This window comes from Lagopus leucura, unplaced genomic scaffold, assembly GCF_019238085.1.
Source record: "Lagopus leucura isolate 7727_CA_CO unplaced genomic scaffold, USGS_WTPT01 Super-Scaffold_100035, whole genome shotgun sequence".
In the NCBI taxonomy this organism is placed as follows: domain Eukaryota; kingdom Metazoa; phylum Chordata; class Aves; order Galliformes; family Phasianidae; genus Lagopus; species Lagopus leucura.
In genome coordinates, this window is record NW_024962284.1 from 1,719,921 (window position 1) to 1,734,786 (window position 14,866).

Here is a 14,866-nt window from a genome sequence, read left to right on the forward strand (position 1 = left end):
CAGTGATAAGATTACTATCTCTTCTGAATGTGTATCTAACCCAATTTCATGATATCATTATCCTCCCTGAAATGCAATGGAATATATGGCAATTTAGAGGATCAATCCTCATATATTTTATATATTCTGCGTTTTCTCTAGCACAGGAAAAGTCCTTTCACTTGGTCTTCATTATGACTACACTTCTAGGTATCTGCTCACAGATGATAAAATAGATTGCTACACATTAACACGTACATTGATCTGTGCACACAAGACAGTTGTCTCTCAGTTGGCTTATTCCTTAAAGATCAAAGATCTTCTGTTATGACTTGTACTGAGTTGAGAAATGTAATTAAACAACACTGAGAAGAGAGAAGAATGAGAAATGCCTGAAGAAAGAAACTCATTTGTTTTTCAGACGCAAATAACATTTTCTAGCAATATAACCACTCTGTGTACATAAAACTTGACATGACTTTTTGGCAAAGTAAATTTTGTTCTCTTTCCTTTTTCTTCCTGAAAGGTTTGTAAATTTCAGTAGCCAAAACACACAGAAAGACATAAGTAAAGCATGGACAATTTCTCTGAATTTGTGGATTGAATATTACTTAAGTTTCCTCCAATCCGTAAGCCCGAATGTTTATCACAATGTTTACACAGCTTTTTGTTCTTCGCAAAATTATCAAGTCTTTACTGTACACCAGTATTTAGATGAGATTTACCCCTGTTGACTCAACCAAATACAAAATAAGAAATTAAACAGCATTAACAAAACACTCTGATTTGAGCCTCTACTAAGCACTAGCATTTCCTCTACATCAAAAATGCCAGAGAATGAAAGTAACTCCTCTGCTCCGGGCTGCGGGAAGGCCCTAAATCACCTCTTCTTTCCAGAAATGATTAATAATTCCTGTATATAATGTAACTGTAACCTTGTGTAAAATATAACTGTATCTTGTGTATGCATGAAAGTGCTTCAGGATGAAAACTGCTGTATAAATGTAAGCTGCTATTAATTATGGCACCCAAAGGAACGTTCAGCTAGCTTAGTTTTCAATCCGAGCCTATATTAACATTCCCATGTGTTCTAAATTTCCTTTTCTCCACACCTTTTTATTTGCCATTCTGTCAAAGGAATACAAATTCACCATTCCTATTCAACTCCAACCACAGATGTACACTCCCTGCTGATTCAACTGCAACAATTTACTAATGCATATATTATTTCTGAAGATCAGCTGAGGCTACTGAGAGGCAAAGACAAGGGAAAAAGTGTATGTACATACACAAATGCATATAAAAAGGGAGATCAAGAATGAAGCTGCTGTATATAGATTTTCTTCAGATTTCCAATTGATTACATAAAATGTGGCAAGTAAGAGAGGTAAAAGATGATAGGGATTATAATCAAATTTATCATTTGAGAACACCTTCAAAGCACTTCATTGCAGAATCAAATCTTACATGACATAAATGTACTAAGAATCTAAAAAGTATTTTCATCCATCAGCAGGATAATTATCTGGTAGATAAACACTCAATAACAAATAGAGAATAATGAAAATGAGAAGTCAGCCTTCAAAAAAGATTAGGGCAAGAATTCATCAGCAGGATTGAGCTGGACAAGGCAGCAGCCCTTATACCTCTAGTGCTGCAGTAGGCACCATGAGACTTCTGCCATAATGCAGTATTAGGCCTTTCTGATGCAGTTGAGTATGGAACTGATTCGTTTCTATGATCCACAGCAAAGATGTGATTTTGACTACCAGATATTTTGTGATGATCATAAAATAGCAGCAATTTCAACACCTGGTGGTTTGTGATGCCCTTCAGAATTGTGAGTTCTCCCTTTGTATGCAGTCCTTATTAGTTAGCAAAATTAGCTTACCTACACATACTTAGTATGGGGCTCTCCTTTAAACTCTTCACAGATAAATCTGGAGAACTCATTTTTAAACTTGAGTGGCATGCTAGAAATGTGTTACCAAATATTAACTTCAGTATGACATACAGTCACACTGAGAGGTAGTTCTCTTCCATTCCAAATTTCTGTTTGCCAGGAAACCTGCTCTGTCTGGACCTTTCATGTCACAAGACAGAATGTTCCCTGAAGTCTTGTTCCCTCTTTGATCTGGGCCATTACATCAGGTTAGAAAGATTGTAGACTGAGTGAATAGATAATTTTTACATGCTGAAGCAAGAGGTAGATCTGTCTGTGATCAAATGATTGATTAATTGAAGGTTTCATAGATTTAAGCTGCATTGCTAATGTGCATCACAGTACTAAGAACCTAGGCTGAGGAATTTGTCTTCTGACTATAGATAGGATCCAATTGCCCCTTGAGAAACTGTTTCACCCAAGGTGCATCTCAGAGAGGCAAGAAAGACCTTTATTACCTTCCTTATTTTACACTTCTCTTCAGGAAAGCAGTTAGGCAACTGCAAGGTTTTCTTTTGGTACTTGTCCAAACACAAGAATAAAGAATAGGAAATCATTTCAGACATCTTACCAGCCCAATGGAATCTCCTTGTCTTGCTTGCTGTGGCTGCTAAATTGTTTTTTCTTTTATCTTTCATCTGCTGTCTTCCACATTACACTTTGTTTTAGGCTGATGGCTATTTCATTGTAAGAAACTTAGAACTGGAGATCATAAACCGAATGCTGGCAGTGTCATGCAGAACAAGTTTCTAGACCAAAGCCTCCTCAGCAGTTACATCTGCTGTCGTATCCTCACATGCCAAGCCTGCCCAAGTCCCATTGCAGCCTCAGCAGTGTGTATCTGCTCTTCAAGCAAGCAGCATTAAAAAGTGTGTGTCACAGAGGAAAAGAACATAAAAAAATCCATTACCCATGGTTTACTAAATGATTAATCCAAATGTTGTTTTAATTTTTCATGTGAAGAAAATGAAGAAAAAAATATTAATTTTTGGCCTTGAAATTCCCTTATTTCAAATTAATACAGGATGCAAAGACTGTTGACTCAGTTCTTTCTTAATTGGATGAAAAACTGTGGACTACCCAAAGTACAAGCGAGTGTTCAGAAAATTCCTTCCCTGGACACTTACATTATAATAAATTATTTCTCTTCAACTTTGTGTGTGGAAAAAGAAAAAAAATTAACACCATTGTCAATTGTCACTCATCCAGAACTACTCACAGGCACAATCCATTTTGAAGCCCATGCTAGAGCAACTTTTAATTCAGTGGGTAACAGTCTACAGTTTTGCTGCCAGAGCATGTATTTCATTTCTTCCCTTTTGGCTATTATTGATGAAGCAAGAAAATCACCTCGTTATCTTGTGTAAATCTAATCTCACAAAAAATTACCATTTAAAAATCTACAACATTCCCCAGATATAAAGCTTCTGCAATTCAGGGTGTCGTCCCTCTTAACAGTCAGAGAACACAGTGTTCTCATTTAATCTAAATAGCATGGATGAGTTAGATTTAATTCTGATTAGAGCTGTGGATTTCAAGTTGCAGATAAAGACTCAAAGATGGATGTTAAAATGGAGTTTTACCATGTGTAGTGTTTGGGAGGGCACAGCTGTGTTACATAACTTAGCAAAAGTCTGGCAGTGAGTGATGAACATTGGTAATCCAGAGAAAGTCCCATGACAACATTTTTCTCCTCTAATTGTTAAGCAAGTCTCACCTAAGCATGAACTATATTACATGTAAACACTCAAATCAGTGACTTTTTGTCGTTCTGCCAGTAACTGCTGCATAAAAGGGTATAAATTCCATCATTCTGTCATTACCAGTTTCAATTTTTACAGGATTAGTTTGTTTTTTCTTCTTAGAACTCAAAGATTTTATGGTGCTTTAATGAATAACTAAAAGGGATCCAGACTCAGTAAGCCTCTGACAGATGTTGTTTAATATCATCATTCTTGTTCTTTTCAGAGCTTACACCATGGGGATTATATTTTGTGGTTTGATGTGTGATCTTTTTAAGAATTTAACTATTTCTTTAGTTCATCATATGAAGATGCTATGTTAATGGCTGCTATTCCTGCTTAATTGTTGCTGATTTTTTTCTTTCCCTTGCATTTCCCAAGCATAATATCCTGTAAATCACCTGTCTTTACTTCTCAATGACATAACAAGACTGCCAAACAGTGACATATCATAGATAAAATGGTGTCAGCCAGTAGCTGTTAATGCTGTACAAATTTAGATGACACGATGCCCTTCCTTTGGATCTATCAATTATCTTCAACTCTTCCCTTCATTTTCTGATAGCACAAGCACCATCTTCGGTTCTATACGTAAGGGAAGGAAGAATGGCAGACACAGAATAAGAGAAATATGATAAAGCTTGGGACACCAAGATGGCAGACAGACATGGAAGTAGATATCCTAAACAACTTTCATTATTTTTTTAATGTTCCAGACCAGAGATTTTTTTCCATAGGAGGAAAAAACAAATAAAAACAGCAACAAAAAACCAAACATACACATCATCACCAAAACAAAAACAACATCAACAACCCACAGTGATTATGAGATGGCTTTAAGAAAATGAGAAATATAGCAAATACCTATCCTTCTCTTCCTTCCTGGGATAGCAACCAAACACTATGGGCACACTTAGAATAATTCATGTAAATCACATAGCCCTCAAATACAACAGAAAAATGATCTTGAGCTTCAGCTAAACAGCACCCTTCAGATATCAGCACCAGCTGTGTACGTGTTGATTTTATTGAATCCTGCAACAGTACTGTGGAGTATTTCCTGGTAACTCATTCACAGCTAGTAAAATAAGGTCACCATCAGAAAAAATGTTCTAGTGCTATGACCTCAAGTACTCCATGTTCCTTCCTTGTCTCCAAAGATTCCTCATTAACTGCCTGATACAAGTTCCCTTCTGGAAGTACCTCTCTACCAGCTCAAGCTTCTCACAGGTTTTCTTCTCAAGAGTTCATTGTCTTTCTCATTCCTTCTAAGTTGTGAAAAAAAAAGAAAAAAGAAATTAGAAAAAATCCCTAATGTAAAAGATGCTTTTCTGAAAAAACTGTTCTGCTCTTGCGTATTCACCTTAACATTAAAAGAGTCATAACTGTTTGATTACTGATAAACACAGCTTTTCCTGCATATTATGGGTTTTTTACTAGTTTAGTGAGGCCGAGGGGAAACTTAGATATATATATTTAAGCTCAGTGCTAACTCTATAGCCTGCTTTTGCAATAACTGCAGCTGATTCAAAGCCATTACTTACAAAGTTCAACAAGATGAAAATTCCCATCCCAGAATCCAATCAGGTTTTCTCATTAATCAAACTGCTTGAGAGCTGCTGCTCCCTAATCACATGTATGAATGTTGCTAGTTCCAACCACTTCTCTTTCAGATGTGAGCTGAAAATATCATATTTAACAGTACATTTTTACATGGCTTAAATACTACTTCATGGAAAGAGGGAATCATTTTCCTGTTTCCATTCCTTTCTCTACTCCATGTTATATGAAGTAGTCATACAGCCATGTCTTTATCTCAGTTAGTGGTGCTTTTTTTTTCCTACTTAAGTGCTATCTGCTTCCTATCTCTGTATTTTCCTGTCATCTCCTATTTTGTTTTCTTCCTCCTCCCCATGTTTCTTCAACCATAACAAAGGAAGAGAAGGTATAAGCTCAGTCTATGGCTATGTACGTGTTTACAAGTTGTGCAAGACAATGCAGAGCAAAACTATTACTGGCATCCAAACTACGCAAATTTCAGGAGTTTTAATTTGGAGTAACTACAGTGAGGATCCATTAATGACTAGGGTACATTATGTGCAGTTCTTGAATCCAACTGCTCCTTCCCTTTCGTTAGGAAGGAAACTGTTCAGAGACTACCCCGTGATACAAAATACAGCATGATAAAAGAAGACACTATTGGAAAATCTCCTTTAAAAACAGATGCCTGAGCTAAGTTGTTCATGTAGACATACTCTAACTCACTGAAACCCAAATAGTTCAGGTCTTAGAATTACAATTTTCTTACAGTGAACTTCATCAAAAACCACAACTGAAGGACTCTGAGCCTTGGTTATTGAATAATAGCATAGAGTTTTTATCCAGGAGGCAAGAAACCCAAATACACTTAACACCTCAAAATGAGCAACTTGTCACTGTATACAGCCACACAGACTGCATCATCAATCGTTAATGCAGTAAGAAAAAAGAAAGTATACTTGACCACTTCCATAGAAGCTGAACTAAATTAAAGATTTAGAGGGCCAAAAATGCATACTAGGAGACAGGCCAGTCTTCTAGGAAGAAAATCAGAAGGCTTGCATTTCGTTCCCACAACTGTTTATATATTTTAAATTGCCCAATCACTGACTAAAGAAAACAGAAACCATATTGTGAGCAAGCTCCAGACTCAGGTAAAGTGTAGTTTCCTGTCTGACAGAAAGTAGTAAATGCTATGTCAGGCTTGAAGCAGTCTTGCACCTGGAGGATACTTATGCATGCCACTGAGAGGCTTAAAGCAGAATTTGGGCACCTTCGAAGCTTGTGTTTGGCCTGCAGTGGAGCAAGGAACGTGTATCACATGCTAATGGTTAAAAACCTCAGAAATGCTGTACTTCAGAAAGTAGATATTTCTAGGGTGTTAAGGGTACTAGAATATGAGCTATGTAGACTGTTTCCTAGACATGACAACTACATTCAACCTGTGTCTTACAGATGAAAAAAAAAGGGAAAAGACGTATGGTTGGCTTCTACCAACTGAGGTACAGTATTCTGATTAGCAGTAATGCTGATGAAACATCAACCTTTACATTTCTGCATCCCCCTCTCATTTTCTTAGTTACATGGAGAAGAAATCAGCCTCTCAAATTCTTTGCTTTCAACTTTCTTTAAAGTTAAAAGGCCTTGTGACCCAAGAGATGCTCATAATGTCTGTCTCATTCTGAGTCCTGAGGGTGAATAGTAAATTACAGTGAAGCTAGCAAACAAGAGACATCTCAAGTTTAGCTTCAATTTTAAAATAACAGACTCTTCCACTAATGGAGTTTATTAATTACCATGGGATCCTTAAAAACATGAGGAAGTAGAACTTTATGATTGTTCTTTTTAATGGAAAATGTTTTTCTTCAGGGTACAATGTTGGACGCATCGCAATTTCATACAGTAAACAAACACAAATACGAATTTGAGAGGAATTCATTTTCACAAGTATTTAAAAAGGATTGTTTGCACCCAGGGAACATGCCTGTTTGGTGATTTAAAAGGTCTTTTAATCTGCATCCAATTTTGTCCTAAATCTTAAAGCAGCCTTTTCACAAAATGCTGTGTGACGCACGCCATACATAAAATGTCACCCTGGCTCAGGCTTTGAGCTAGCTGCACACTGTAATGGAATACGGAGCTCTCATGTGCAGTGCTATTTCAGAATTAAACTCAATGAGAGACTGAAAGCACTCACTCTTTTGATTCTCCATGGTCTGTGCCACTGTATTTTCAGCCCCTCCTCCAAAACAGTTGAAAACCCTGTGAAATATCACTGCCTTCACTGTCTTCATACTCTCCCCCAGACACTCAGTGCTAACATTAGAGACAAGATACTATACTAGATGAATCTGACAGTGATTGTTATGCATTTTGTGTTTCTCTGAACTTTTACTTAATCATAACTACCTCACTTTATCAGATCACCCTTAAATTATACCTTTGGTTGAACACAGTAAAAAAAGGCCAAAGCCTGATATTCTTCCTGCCATAAGCAATGCAATTGTTCTTGGTGCTTTAAGTAAAAGCTGCATCAAGTTTTAATATAGAATACTGGAGAATGAAGAATCTGAAGTATTTTCACCTTCTCCAAGGTTATGTTTTGGATCAGACTGAGGTTTTTCATAGGGCAATAATTTTCTTCTCTTTCTACTTACACAAGAGGAACAGAGGAAACCTAGCACTAGTCATATGACCAATGACTACCCATGTAACATCATTCCTGAGAGACTGTCAGAGAGATCAGCAAAAAGCCTCTGTGTCAGCTGAACTACCATAAGAAACTTGCAGGCAAAAAAACTCTGCAAACATATATGTAAGAAGAAAAAATACTTCATAAAACTCTTCCTCTAGGTCTACATACACAAATTATATTCCCATCAAACAGACTTATACGTGTGGATTCAAAGGCAAAATAAAGATGCTAGGTAACATTTCACTGTAGAGCTCTAATTATTCACATTGTTTTCCTCAAAATGTTAGAAAACTGTGTAGTGAGTAGTGTGAACACTGTATTCCAGCTGGAACAATTCCAGCCTAAGATGAACACACAAGTTAGGTTTTCAGCCAATGAAACTATGATATGATCATAGTCATAGAATCATAGAATGGCCTGGGTTGAAAAGAACCACAATGATCATCTAGTTTCAATCCCCATGCTATATGTAGGGTCGCCAAACACCAGACCAGGCTGCCCAGAGCCACATCCAGCCTGGCCTTGAATGCATCAGGGATGGGGCATCTGCAACCTCCTTGGGCTGCTGTTCCAGTGTGTCCCCACTCTCTCACTGAAAAACTTCCTTCTAATATCTAAACTAATCCTCCCCTGTCTCAGTTTAAAACCATTCCCTCTTGTTCTATCAATGTCCAGCCTCGTAAACAGTTGTTGCCCCTACTGTTTGTACTCTTCCTTCAAGTACTGGAAGGCTGCAATGAGCTCTCCCCAGAGCCTTCTTTTCTCCAAGGCAAACAAGCCCAGTTCCCTCAACCTTTCCTCATAGGAGAGCTGCTCCAGCCCTCTGATCATCTCAGTGCCCTCCTCTGGACCCGCTCCCAGAGCTCCACGTCCTTCCTGCACTGGGGGCCCCAGGCCTGGACGCAGCACTGCAGATGGGGCCTCACAAGAGTGTAGAGGGGGACGATCACCTCCCTCTCTCTGCTGGCCACCCCTTTTCTAATGCAGCCCAGGGGCTGCATGCACACACTGCTGGCTCATGTCCAGCTTCTCGTCCATCCGGACCCCCAAGTCCTTCTCCTCAGGGCGGTTCTCAAAGGGTTCTTTGCCTAGTCTGCATAAACACCTGGGATTGCCCCAACCCAAGTGCAACACCTTGCACTTGGCCTTGTTGAACCTCATTAGGTTCACACAGGCTCACTTAGTTTTGTAATGGAGTAGTTATTTTGTATTTCCTCCCACTGAGAGGGAAAGAGTCACACGAAATCCAGTCTGTGTTTAAATTATTTACCTGTAATTGGGCTTCTTTCTTTTTTTTGTCTTTAATTATTTTAATTGCATATGTCAATGATTCAAATCTTTGGTATTCATCAGAAGACAATACATTAGAGAAAGGTTTCCAAACTGGAACAGCATGAATCCAAAGCCATACAGCTACCTGTCTCTAAAGCAAAACATTCCCACCCAAGAAATCATCAGCTTTCTTCATCAGTCTTTACCAAAATCTCTTCTTAATCCAGTCTTCAGAATGACCAGTCGGTGGAAACTACAATAACTGCAATGGTGTACACAAAATAGCAGCTGGTGTTTAGGGCAAGTCATAATGAAGCTAATGGCAGAATTCCCACTGATCTCAATGACACCTGAGGTAGAAATGTGACAGCTGCATATAAACAAGGGCAGACTGGTAACAGCCTTTCAGCTCATTGTATTTCCTCAGAAACACACAGGGACTTTCATACATCCTTTGTCCACTCCTCCAGGTCCTCAAAGGAGATTTACAATTACCTTGAGACTAATGCTGAGCAGTACAGATGAAACTGATTTTTGGTAGTTTTCTGTGTAAGAAAAATAAAAAATGAATGTTGTCTCAGTCCTCAGATGGACTTTCTAGACTACTAAAATTCTAAAAATACTAAGCGGGCAAAAAATCTGTATGATTTGAAATGTTTTGCGATGCAGTTTGAAAATAAAAACATTTTGTTCATTGAATTAAACATCAAAAAAGTAATTTCAATTTTAAAACCTTGTAAAGGAGTTAATTTGTTTTTTGTTTTGTTTTGTTTTTTTAATAAAAGGTATTTCATTTTTTACACAAGCAAGCTGGAACTTACAAAAGTTGTATAAACTTCTTCTCCACAAGGATATTTCTCATGTGTTGAAATTTTGACCTTCAGATGGCATGAGGCTTACAGGATGGGTCACAGGATGCTTTTGGACTCCTTCCTAAAAACAAGTGCCTTGAGGCATGTAAAAATATGTCAAGACAGAAGAGAATTGGGTTCAGTACCTGTAGCTGACGAGCTGCTCCTGTTGTCATGTGGCTACTGTACAATCTGTACACGTGGCTGAGGGAAAGGGAGTACAGAACTCCTGGGACAAAACAGAGACTGGAAATGGACTTCCTTCAACCACGTTTGTTAAATGCTTACTCCTCTATTGCACTTGCATAGAGGGATGAGAATTTCCTCCTTGTCCTTTGATTTCTCTGTTAGCAAACTAGTTTAGCAGTGCTATATTCAGACACACTACTCTGTAGGGTTACCTAATCATGCCTACAAAACATCCATTTCATCTTCTCATTTTCCTACTATATCTTTGTCTTTATAGCTCATACCACAGGTGTTCATTCAGCAGGAAGAACAAGGTCAGGATCTTCTCGTTCACTTGGACGAGAGTATCAAAAATCTACCCTGTTTTTTCTTGATTTACTTCATGAAGAAAGCTCTCACACCAGTTCTGCTTTGCTTCAGTCGCTATTTGAGGCCATGGTATAGCCTACATCAGATATGCCTCTAGGTTGTTTTGGCTCGCTGAGATCTTTTTTTTTTTTGACACTCTGAGAATTACTGATGAGTTTTCATACCCCTGCAGCCATGCAACCTGTCTCCTTGGCAGCTAAAAACAACACTGCACTGGTTGGACTGCTCTCCAGCATGGTTCACGTATTCTTTTCTTGGCACATAATTTCCAGCAGGTGTAATCATGCTCTATAAGAGGCCCATGGTAGCAACCCGTACTACAGTAATTGCTTAAAGGAGCTGCTCTTTTAGAAGAAATGGTGCCTGCATTGTCATGCTGGCTGCTGATCATTGCCTGGCACCTCTGCCCCCAAGGCAGGAGTCCAAACAACTTGTGAGAAGGCACTTTGCCATTGCAGCAGATGGACATGAGCATAAGCGGCTTAGGGATTACGCCTGCACATCAAGCATAGGCACTGAGGGCATGATTCCTAGCCAAGAATACTGCAACTGCTGTTTATCTTCTGCTTATGAACCAAGAGTTGTTTATATTCTGCTTACCAACCAAGAGTTCAGGGAATGTGTCATTGCTAATTAAGACCTGGGCTGGCCTCATATTCTAGAGCATAAAACATGACTGTGCAAAACAAGTGTCTGACTGGCTTGAGTCAGGCAGTAAGTCCTAGCAGGGAACAAGGGAGTCATCAGGACAAAATCTGCACTGGAGCTGACCAAAATGGTCTTTGCTGGAAGCAATACCCCCAGAACACCGCTATATCATCAGATTCAGGAAAAAGAATAAAGCAAGAGTGAACAGCAATATGAATGCTAATATGTAGGTGTACTTATTTTTGCTCAAATGAAAAAGTAAAACCTTGGTACACACAGGTATGTAGTTGAAATGGGTAAAAATGTAGACCCAGTTTAAGAAAAAAAATCCTGACTGCAAATTGCACGAATGCATGGAAAAATCTCTGGAAGGAAGGTCAAAAGCATTTTTGTTTATCAATTGTAATACTTGAAAGAAGAAAAAACCCTCTAAGTAGACTAAATTGCATTCACTAGTAGAAAACCCAAACAATCTGAAGGAACTTTTCCTCCCTCTGTTCCATGAGTCAGATAAGATATTGACTGAGGTGCAGCGGGACTACAAGTCTTAGAATGTTTCTGAAAAACTGATCTAGAATTAAGTGCTTCGGAGGCTGTGTCCTTGTAAACAGAAGATGTAAAGCTGAAGATCAGACAGTGTATTATCTGGGACCTGCTTCTGCCAGTGGGAGCCAACCACAACAGCAGATCAAGGGCATGCAGAAAATACTGGAAACATTAAAATTGGATTTTGATCTTGTTGTTATCTGAGAAGCCAGGTATTCATTTAATATCACAAAACCTTGGAGGCCCCTTTACCTTTGTAGCACTAGAAATAGTTAAAAAGAGGGTAAGGAAGGAGGTCAAGTACTTGCTTTTCTGATGAAAATGGAAATTATAGACAGATGGAAAAAAGCAAATGAATGAAAACCACAAATCCAAAACTCAGTATTTCACTGCATGATGCTTTAGTGAATACTTGGAACACAGCACCCTAGTAGAGAAAAAGTTGCCAGAGAAGTGAAAACCCAGGCAGCAAAACTGAAGAATGAGCACAGCTCACATAAGCTCCCCTGTAGGTTTCTCTTTCTGATAATGGAGGTCACTGAAGGAAGCGCACTGAGAAAGGAAGCCAGACATTTCTGAGTATTCGCATACAATACAGGAAGCATTCAACTTGCAGAAACTTTGATGTCTGAATGCAAAGAGTTGGAAAACAGCTTGAAGTAATAAAATATGTTGTATCTCTAGAGAAGGATGTTGAAATATGCTGCTTGTTCACCAGCTCTATTGAAGAAGACAGAGAGTATTCCCTTGTCTTCCCTAAAAAGTCTTTCCACAGTTCTGAGTTTTCGAAACCATTGTATTCCTCACAGCTACTTTCCTTATCGCTATATTTGTATCTACATCAACATCTGATTTTATATTTAATATATTGAATTTATATATCTCTGTGACCTACAGACATAAGAAAAATGGATCAGAAAATATTTTTGATAGTTAGAAACACCGTTAGATAGAAATGTTGCAAAGCCATCACATCCTCGAGTTGTTTCAAGTGATAACGTACATATTTTAAAATACAAAGTAGATTAGGAGTCATTTGTAGTTTTGCCCTTCACTGCTACTGTGCACTTCCTCCTACCATGAATGTTGAAAGTCTAACTCAAAGACGTGAAGCTTGAATTTGCTCAGTGAAATAAATTCTTATGCAGCACTCTTCAAGTCACTTACTTTTCATCTGAATACACTAGTCCAAGTGGTGTACAGGATAACTCATCTTCTCACACTGCTCTGCAGTGCAGTCAGGACCACTCCACACATCAGTGAGGCCCATTAAATGGATATTCCCTGCTTATTTATAGAACATAGGTCAGCTCACAGGTTGAAGATGATGCATTGTCCTTGTCCTCTCCACTAGCTGGCAGAATATCTAACACGTGCAGGGTTGGATTTGCAAAGATGTTGAGAAAGATCACAAAGCACAAGATGGTGAAGTGACGGCATTTTGTAAGGAATTTTCTGGAGGAGGGCAGCATTTGAAGAGCACCGGGTAAAACAAGAACCTCAAGCAAGTAGCCAGTAATTTAACAGCAACCAACAGTACGTGGCACACAGACAATGAAATGCATATACCAAAGCAGTACTTATTTCTGTTTTATCTTTAGCTTCTCCCTCTCCACCCACCACACACCACCCTCTACAGTATCAAAGTCAAAGGCAGCAAGGAGACGAAGCACCTGAAAATCAGGCATCCTCAGTCATACCAACTCTCTGAAAGGTCTCCAGACATTTGCATAACATACCACAACTGTACAAGCTGTGCACAAGGAGGGAGAGCAACCAAAGAAGGTTAAAACACATACTAAGGCTAGACACTAGCATTCTGGCTTTTCTCAAGGTTATTTGGTCCTTTTTCTAGCCTCCAGCTTTTGCTTTCTTGAAAAAAGGTTCTTGCATCTACCCTCTCACAAATTCATGTATTTACTGTCTGACTCTAGCTCTAGTTATTCATCTCAAGCTCCAGCAAAGCAGATGTTGCACACCGACTCTCATCTGGCACTCTCATTGCCTACCTGGAAACTGAGAGATCTAAACTCCTGCACTAGGGAAGGTTTGTGTGTCCCCTCCCCACTGCTCACCTCAGGACTTGTGTCCCAGTTCATAGAGATTTGTTGGAAGCATGTCTTCTTCTTGTGTGTATGTAAACCTGTTTTCTCATAGTCCTCATGTAGCTGCTGCCACAAGGAGAGAGAATGCTGGAAGAAAAGAAGAAAAAAAAAAGGTAATCATATGGACTTTCCTTGGGCCTTATAACACTCCTGATATATATTTCAAGAATTTATTCTGTCCTATGGAGGAAGGTGGGGGAGGAGATGCTATTTGAAAGCAGCAGTTATAGGAAACACTAAGCATGAGGATGTTTGAAATGTGACCCTAACCTACTCTGTGCTTCACATTTTGCAGGAAAATGCTTTTATCTACTGCAGATTCACAGATTTTAGCCCTTTCCTGAAAGAAAGTGCCTGTGACCCATCTCTGAAATAGCTAAGCAGGTACTACTCTTTTTCTTTTTAAAACACAGTTGAAAGGGGAGATGATGAAACGGCACTGAATAAAATATGAATTCTTGGAGCAGAACTCCACCTATCCATCTATCATGTCCTGCCCTACTCCTATTATCTTACTGGCCTAGTCAATCTTGAGTTCTTTTCAATATAACAATCCAGATTCGCCAGAGTGCCTGGAGAACACTGCCCACACATACATGCAATTAGCCACCAGAACCAGGCAAGAAAATGGGACATGTGGGTCTGAACTCTGTAAGGCAGGAAAGGAAGATGCATCTAATTCTTCTGCAATTACAGGCTACTACACACAAGGGAAATGGTAGGGTGAGGGGATCTTCCTTCCAAAAGAAAATTACATCTTCCACTGTGTTTTGTGGTTTCTTCCATCTTGCAAGTCATTTAACTCTTTTGAGACTTAATCACAGGATTATCTAATCGCTGGGTCTTGAATGTGAAGCCCATCAAATTCAGGTTCTGAATTGTTACTTGAGCTTGGTGAGCTTGGCAGAGTAATGTAAACTCTAGCAGAAGAGGGAAAAGAAACATATTGAAGTATTATCAGTTGCAGCTGAACTCTGAAAGCAAACAGC

At 38.9% G+C, this 14,866-nt stretch overlaps 1 long non-coding RNA gene across 2 annotated transcripts in view; it reads right to left on the reverse strand.

The window, feature by feature from the left end:
* LOC122186213 overlaps positions 1 to 14,866 on the reverse strand; it is a 166,541-nt gene that overhangs the window by 134,210 nt on the left and 17,465 nt on the right. For both annotated transcript variants that reach the window (XR_006181091.1, XR_006181092.1), the window contains exon 2: positions 13,848 to 13,964. This is a non-coding gene — a long non-coding RNA (uncharacterized LOC122186213). The remainder of the gene's footprint in view (positions 1 to 13,847; positions 13,965 to 14,866) is intronic.